The 7,206-nt window shown below is 37.5% G+C and overlaps 1 pseudogene; it reads right to left on the reverse strand.

Moving 5' to 3' along the window:
- Window positions 1-1,750: 1,750 nt before the first annotated feature.
- On the reverse strand, window positions 1,751-2,363 carry LOC139005848 (low molecular weight phosphotyrosine protein phosphatase pseudogene; annotated as a pseudogene).
- Between the last annotated feature and the right edge of the window lie 4,843 nt (window positions 2,364-7,206).

The raw sequence follows: 7,206 nt of genomic DNA on the forward strand, positions 1-7,206 counted from the left end.
AGTGAGAATTCAAACCCGTATCTCTTACTCCCATGTCAGGGTGCTTCCAACTACTCAAGCCAAACAGGCATGGCCAATAAATATTCTCATTAGAATAAGTATTTGTTCATTTACTTACTTTTACTTTATTTGATCTGATGAATTCTATTCCTTAGGAGACAATAATTCTTGTTGCAAGATTTAAATGGTCAGTTTCCTTTGCTTGAACTAATGCTTCCCATAGAGGTGGCACATGCTTACTAGGTGGTATGAGAACTAGTGTACTTTGGGTGGGTGGAAATTCATTTATACCTTCTTTAAAAATTGATAGAAACAGTACAATAATAAAAAAAACTTGGTAAGCATTTTTTGAAAGCTGATTTTATGTGAGGGGCTGTGCTGGGCGGGGGAAATATAAAAATCAGGAAGACCTGTATCTTGTAATGAGCTTACAACCTAGTGGGCACACAATCTAATCATGTAACTCTTTTAGTTCTCAGAGACAGTAAACAACGTAAAAAGAAGCAGAAACTATTTATTATTCAACCGCTAAGTTAATGTATTCAACCAAGAATTAACCTTCTATAACAAAACGTTATATGTATGTATGTAAATATCAATGAATATATGTATGTATATGCATATGTATTTTAATCACTTTTTTCTCTCATTATATCAAAGTCTAGCCATACTAGACTAGAGGAAAAGAATAGGTCAAATTATATTAGATGTGAGATCAAAAGGCTAATAGAAAGATAGACAAAATGAATCCAATCAACCCCAAAAGTACTTTATTATGATAATGACTTCTAGCTACAATTTGTGGAATAAATATCTGGGTAAGATACCACACGTTTATTTTATTTCTAAATATATTTTTATTGATTTCAGAGAGGGAGAGGGAGAGAGATAGAAACATCATTGATGAGAGAGAATCATGGATCTGCTGCCTCCTGCATGCCCCCTAGTGGGGATCGAGCCTGCGACCCAGGCATGTGCCCTTGACCAGAATCGAACACCGGACTTTTCAGTCCACAGGCCGACGCTCCATCCACTGAGGTAAACCGGCCAGGGTGATACCATACATTAAGAAAGTCTCATTTGTTTACTTATTTTGTGGTACTTTTCCACTTAACAACCCAATTATATCTTTCACTTGGTATCTTTGTCAAGCTGAAACCAAGTACCAGGTTTTGTTAAATAAATTTGTTTTCTTTCTTTTTTGTATTTTTATAATTCCCCAGTTTATTTTGAAGCCTTCTCTAACATGTAGCCATATGAATTTTATATTAGTTATCTGAAAGAACACAGAAATTACCTATAAATTAAGCACTGAAGAATACGTATCACCACATCAATACTTAAGCATTCCAACATAAAAGTTTTCCAACTCTTACCAACCACAGATAAAGCAGCTAACAAGTGTCCTTTCTGGATATAACTGTGGCTCAAATGGAACAAATAAGCTGACTCCCTTATGCTACAAACTAGACAGAAACTGGGAAGGATTTTATTTCATAAATCTCTTTCCTACAAACACGTGGGTGTGTGAACCCCAAGGGAGGGCTCCTATCGCCCAGGGAAGAAAGTGCCGGGGACAGGGTGCTCGTCCGGACCCGGGGAAGCGGGAGGGCAGGTGACATACGAGGCTCACATGCTGACAGAGGGATGAGGTTCTACTTGGTTGTTCTATGATTTCGTCTGTAACTGGAGCAAAGCGAGAGGCCCCGCTGGCGTAAGAACACTTCATGTGCCCCATAAACTGTCTGAGTCAAAGATATTTATTTATTCTTTTGCCAAACACAACCACTGATTTCCATCCACAATTATTTTTATGGTAAGAAACAGCAGGTGGACGCAAGTACCAGCATTGGCCTTGAGCTACGGACGTGACCTCGGTTGGGACGCAGGGCGGGCACCAGTGGGCCTTCTCCCTGCAGCACCTCGGACGCTGCTGGCACAGGGCCTCTAAGTCAGACTCATTCCCGTAATAGGGTCTTCAACAATGAGCTGTTTCTGAGGGTTGTAGCTCCCAAGTAGTTCAGTTGTAGCTCTGCTGTGATTGACTTGATGACCTTTTCTAGTCCAGTCTCTCTGACTGCTCTCATCCATACACAGCATATCATCGAATGTGACCAAGTCTTCTTCAGGAACCTGCCCGGCAACATGATTCATGGGAACACCATGCTCCTTCATGCGATTCTGCCCTCGATAATCAGGAGGGTTTCCTACACGCACGTGGGGGTCACTGCACTGTCTATCCTCCACTTATCTGAAACGTTTTCATCAGTTACAAGTTTTCTGAAAACTGCCTCAGCAATGGGTGATGGACAGACGTTACCCAGACACACGAACAGCACTGGCTTCGGTGCCTGCTCAGCCATCTTCGTGTGCAAACAAGGAGGCGCCCACAGACCGGGAGGAACAGTCTAAATATTAGTTTTCACTAAGCAGTATTCATGAAACACTTACCAAGCATCAGCCTCTCTCTATACCCCTTTCCCATCATCCCCTGACAGTATGCGTTGGACATTTGTCATTAACTGTGGCATGTGTCTTGGAATATTTTCTTAAGACCCATATTTCAGGGAGCCAGAGGTAAAACACTGCAAAAGTCCCACTTTCTGTCTCTTGTCTAAAAAATTCCAATCTTCAGAGCATGCTCTATACATTCCAATTTTAGAGTTGGTATGAAAAAGTGTTTTGAAGCTAATTTTAAAATTGTACATGTTATGAGAAGATTATGCCAAGAGACCTTTCACCTAAATGTGCTTTAGAATAACCTAGTAAAGAATAGGATTACAGAAACAGAAATCACAAAATCATTACCTGAATTAATGTATTTTCTCAAGTGTTCGTTACTTTCCCCACTGCTTGGTAAAACAGGACCCCCCTGCCCCCAGTTCAGGTCTTTGAACCTATTTTTGCTTTAGCGTAATGGATAACTTTTATTTTTAGCTATCACCAGAGCCTACACCTTATTCTTCAAGATAAGTGGATAAGCGATGAGTGCCTTTGGGCTGCTGTTTTAGAAAATACATTCAGGATGAATTTGTGGAACAACCTGCCTCTTTTGTGTCTGTTATTTTTCACTGAGGGCAAATGGATCTGCCTCACCCTGAGACCCCTGTCAGGCAAGTTTGCCTTCCCTTTTCCCATCCCCAAGACAAATTAAGAACGCTGAAACCTCTCACTCATAACAAAACAGTGATAAAGCAGGTAACAAGACCTCACATTAATCAGGTCTTTCAAAGAAGAGGCCCCAACCTGCACCCTTTGTCTAGCCTGCCGGTAGGTGGGGGTTTTTCAGCCTCTTTTTAGGGTCCTAGCATTCTTTAGTCCGGCAGCACATTCTCCTTGGAAATGTTTCACTTTTCAGACAGCCTCTGTGTTGATCAAAAAACCCAGAGAGCCACTAAAGAAATCTGAACTTCTAATGATCTTCTTTTATATTTTCTTACAATGGACAATGGTTCTCTCAAACTAAGGGCATCAGTACATAAAGACAGGCAACAATGCAAAGAGATCGAGGGTGGGAGAGGCGCAGCCACTATCACAACGGGTGCTATATCTTCGCGGTGGGGGCGTCGGGGTGGGGGTGGGGGGGCGGAATCCTGTGTTCTCTACCCAAATTGTTACTGTCTCATGTTAAAAATATTCAAGGCCGCTGCAAACCAATGCTGAGATGAGAAAAGATAAGAGTAAACGAACAATTTTCTTCTCAGGAAGAAACATTACTGCCACTTACATGGTAACAGACCAGTCATCTTATGTTTTTCTAGTTCCTTTCACCCCCAGCACAACAGAAACTAACTCACTAGTAATTCCTCTAAGTCTCCTTCAAGAATGCTTGACCTTTGCCAGGCTAAATGAAGCAAGCTGCCAGTGTGTGCATACAATTGTGTTGAATCAATGCGCCCTCTCCTGATCAATCAAAATATTACAACTGGTACAGGATTTCCAGGATTACTGTAATCAGACAGGAAAGATAAATTGGGCAGTTTTATTTGTATGTTTTTCAAAATATCATCATATAAAAAATTGTAAAAGACATGTGCATTAGATTTCATAGAATCAGAAATATAAAAATCAATATTTATGAGTTAACTTGTATTAAAAATTTACAAACTGCCTAATCAAAAACTTGAAATAACTTCATCTTTGCTCTCAAGATTTTTGTGAAAAAATGTACATATTCATAACAAAGCAAGTGTTGGCACACTTTTTCTGTAGTAAATCAGGTAGTAAGTATTTTAGTTCTTGCTGGTCATTATGTCTCTTTTGCACTTGCTCAACCCTGTCATGCAGAAGCTTCAGAGATAATATGTGAATGAATGGGTGGGGTTGTATTCCAATAAAACTTTATTTACAAAAACAAACTTCAGGCCAGGTATGGTCTATACAGCAGTGCATCTGAAAGTCTGTTGGGCCATAAAAGAATCTAAGCAACACCGAAGTGTTGCATTTTTTTCAAACAAAAGCATTACTCTGGGGAAGTGACTGTAATTTTTGCTTAAAGATTAGTATCATTTCCAAACATTTTAGAACTTTTTTTTTTGAGTTTGTAGACTGAACCAGCAAACCTCACTAAAGATAATGAGAAGTTAGACCTGGAAGGGTCCTCAAACATCCTTTAGTACAATTCTCTCATTTACACAGGAGAAGACTAAAGCCCAGAGTAATTCCTGAATGCTGCTCTGATCACCTCTTTATTCACTGAATCAGCTCTAGATTTTTTGGCTCTTTTGGTAAGATAACATATGGAATAATGCTTTGAAACCAGAAAGAATTAAACATGTATTATTGTTATTACTATGTTAGGAAAAGAAAATGGAAGACATTTATATTTTCTCTTCTTTTAAAGACCAAGTCTATATAAATGAGAAAACTACAGTCAATTAAATCTCCTTCAATTGGAAGCACCACAAGTTTTAGAGATAGTAACTTGCATAGGTATCTATAAAAAAATCACAATTTTATAAATTTTAGAATTTTTATTAGCAATTGAGTCTAGAGACGACTAATTTATCTTGGTATTTGAACAAAATTGTGAATTACATGTGTTGGTGTATGGTAGGAGTAGGAAACATCTGGCCTGTGGGCCATATAAGGCCAGTGAAATAATTTGGTTTGGCCCTGCCAAGGCCACTGCAGGTGGAACATGAAATTCAATAAATCTAGGAGCTTTTTTCATAACAACATAAATTTATATTGAGTAAATAATATTAAGGGAATGATGTAAATATCCAAATGGCCCTTGGCAGAAAAAAAGGTTCCCCACCCCTGATGAATGGTAACAAAACATAGATATATTTTTATTATTGGATTATTTTACCAAAAGTTGTCATTATGTGAATACAGAAACTTTGTGATAATGCATATAAATAAAATGTCCTTGAACTTGATCCATTGCTGCATATTCTGACCAAATAGTGAATTTTAGGTGTCTTTTAAATTAAAGCTAACAATGAAGACTTAAAATAAATTCAGCAGTTATTCATTTATTCAAGATTAATTCCAAATGGTGACAGGCACGAAGTGACAGTGGTATAATTCTGATTTTGAAAAATGCCTTCCTGGTCCTTGCTCTCAGTGAGCTTTTGGGAATTAGTTTTGATAAGGCTTTGAGCTCTGACTTTGAGAACACAAAAATGAACATGACATCAACTTTGCTCTCAAAGATGTTATATAGGGAATAGAGAGAGAGTAAATGAGAATAATGAGATGAGATGAAACTATAATAAATATAAAATGAGAATAATAAGTAGTTGGCACTTAAAAGTCATACGGGGAGGAGATTATTTACTTATGGGACTTTGAGGAATGCTTTGTAGTTGAGTGACTATTTGATCCCTGCCTTGGAGCCTGAATAGGATTGAACAAAGAGAGATGAGGCAGAAGGGGGTAACAGACAGATTTTTTTTTTTTGACAGAAGCAGCAGCATAATTAGACAAAAATGGAGTGTTCTTGGGGAATAGTGAATAAACTTCTGGGGTTCAATTATGTGTTTTGTGAGAGAATTATGACAAAGAGGTTGTTTGGTCTCAGATTGTGGGGGTTATTGAAAATGATAAAAGGAGGTTGAGTAGATATTGGAGAGGAATTGAAGGTTTTTTAAATCAGGTAGTGACATGGGTCAGAACTGTGTTTTTGGAAAGTAACCTTAAATGAATCAAGCTCAAGGAAATGTTATTTATAATCATGAAAAGACTGTCTATTGCAATAACTTAGGAGGAACGTAACAAAGGCCTGAACTTCCCAGTGGTGTGTGTGAATGGACAGAAAGAAACACAATGTGATTCAAAAGGTGGGGGGTGGGAAGTGGGGGGAGGAAATCTGCAAAATGGATGATGATTAACTGAGGAACTTGTTGATAAAGGAAGAAGTGAAGATGTCTTTCAAATTAAAGCTAACAATGAAGACTTAAAATAAATTAATTCAGCAATTATTCATTTATTCAAGATTAATTTAAAATGGTGACAGGCAGCAGAATCTTAAGCACCCACAGAACATTCTGCAGGATAAATCTTTGTCAAGTTACCACATAAGTATCACCCAATTTAAAAAAATTGAAGTCATACCAAGTAATTCTCTGACCAGAATGGAGTAAAACTACAAATCAATAACAGGAAGAAAACAGGAAGAAAATTCACAATATGTGGAAATTCAATAACACACTCCTGAACAATCAATGAGTCAAAGATAAAAATCAAAAGTTATTTCCAAAAATACCTTGAAACAAATGAAAAAGAAAAATACAACCTATCAAGTTTGAATCATGGAGAAATTCAACATCTTAAGAGAATAATAACAAGTAAGAACATTGAATCAGTAATCAAAACTTTACAAGAAAGAAAAGCTAAGAGCCTTGAATATATGGTCAACTAAATTTAATAAGAGAACCAGGAGTATTCAATGGGGAAAAGATAGTCTCATTAATAAATGGTTTTGGGAAAACTGGATATACATATGCAAAAGAATGAAACTGGGCCCCTAATTTATACTACTCACAAAATTAACTTGAAATGGATTAAGGACTTGAACATAACACCTGAAATTATAAAACTCCTAGAAGAAAACATTAGAGAAAAGCTCCTTCACATTGGTCTTGCCAACGATTTTTTAAAAATATATATTTTTATTGATTTCAGAGAGGAAGGGAGAGAGAAAGAGAGAAACTTCAATGATGAGAGAGAATCATTGATCGCCTGCCTCCTGTCCGCCTC

Source organism: Myotis yumanensis, unplaced genomic scaffold (genome assembly GCF_028538775.1).
Source record: "Myotis yumanensis isolate MYYU_CA2020_CCGP unplaced genomic scaffold, mMyoYum1.0.hap1 SCAF_3, whole genome shotgun sequence".
NCBI lineage: Eukaryota > Metazoa > Chordata > Mammalia > Chiroptera > Vespertilionidae > Myotis > Myotis yumanensis.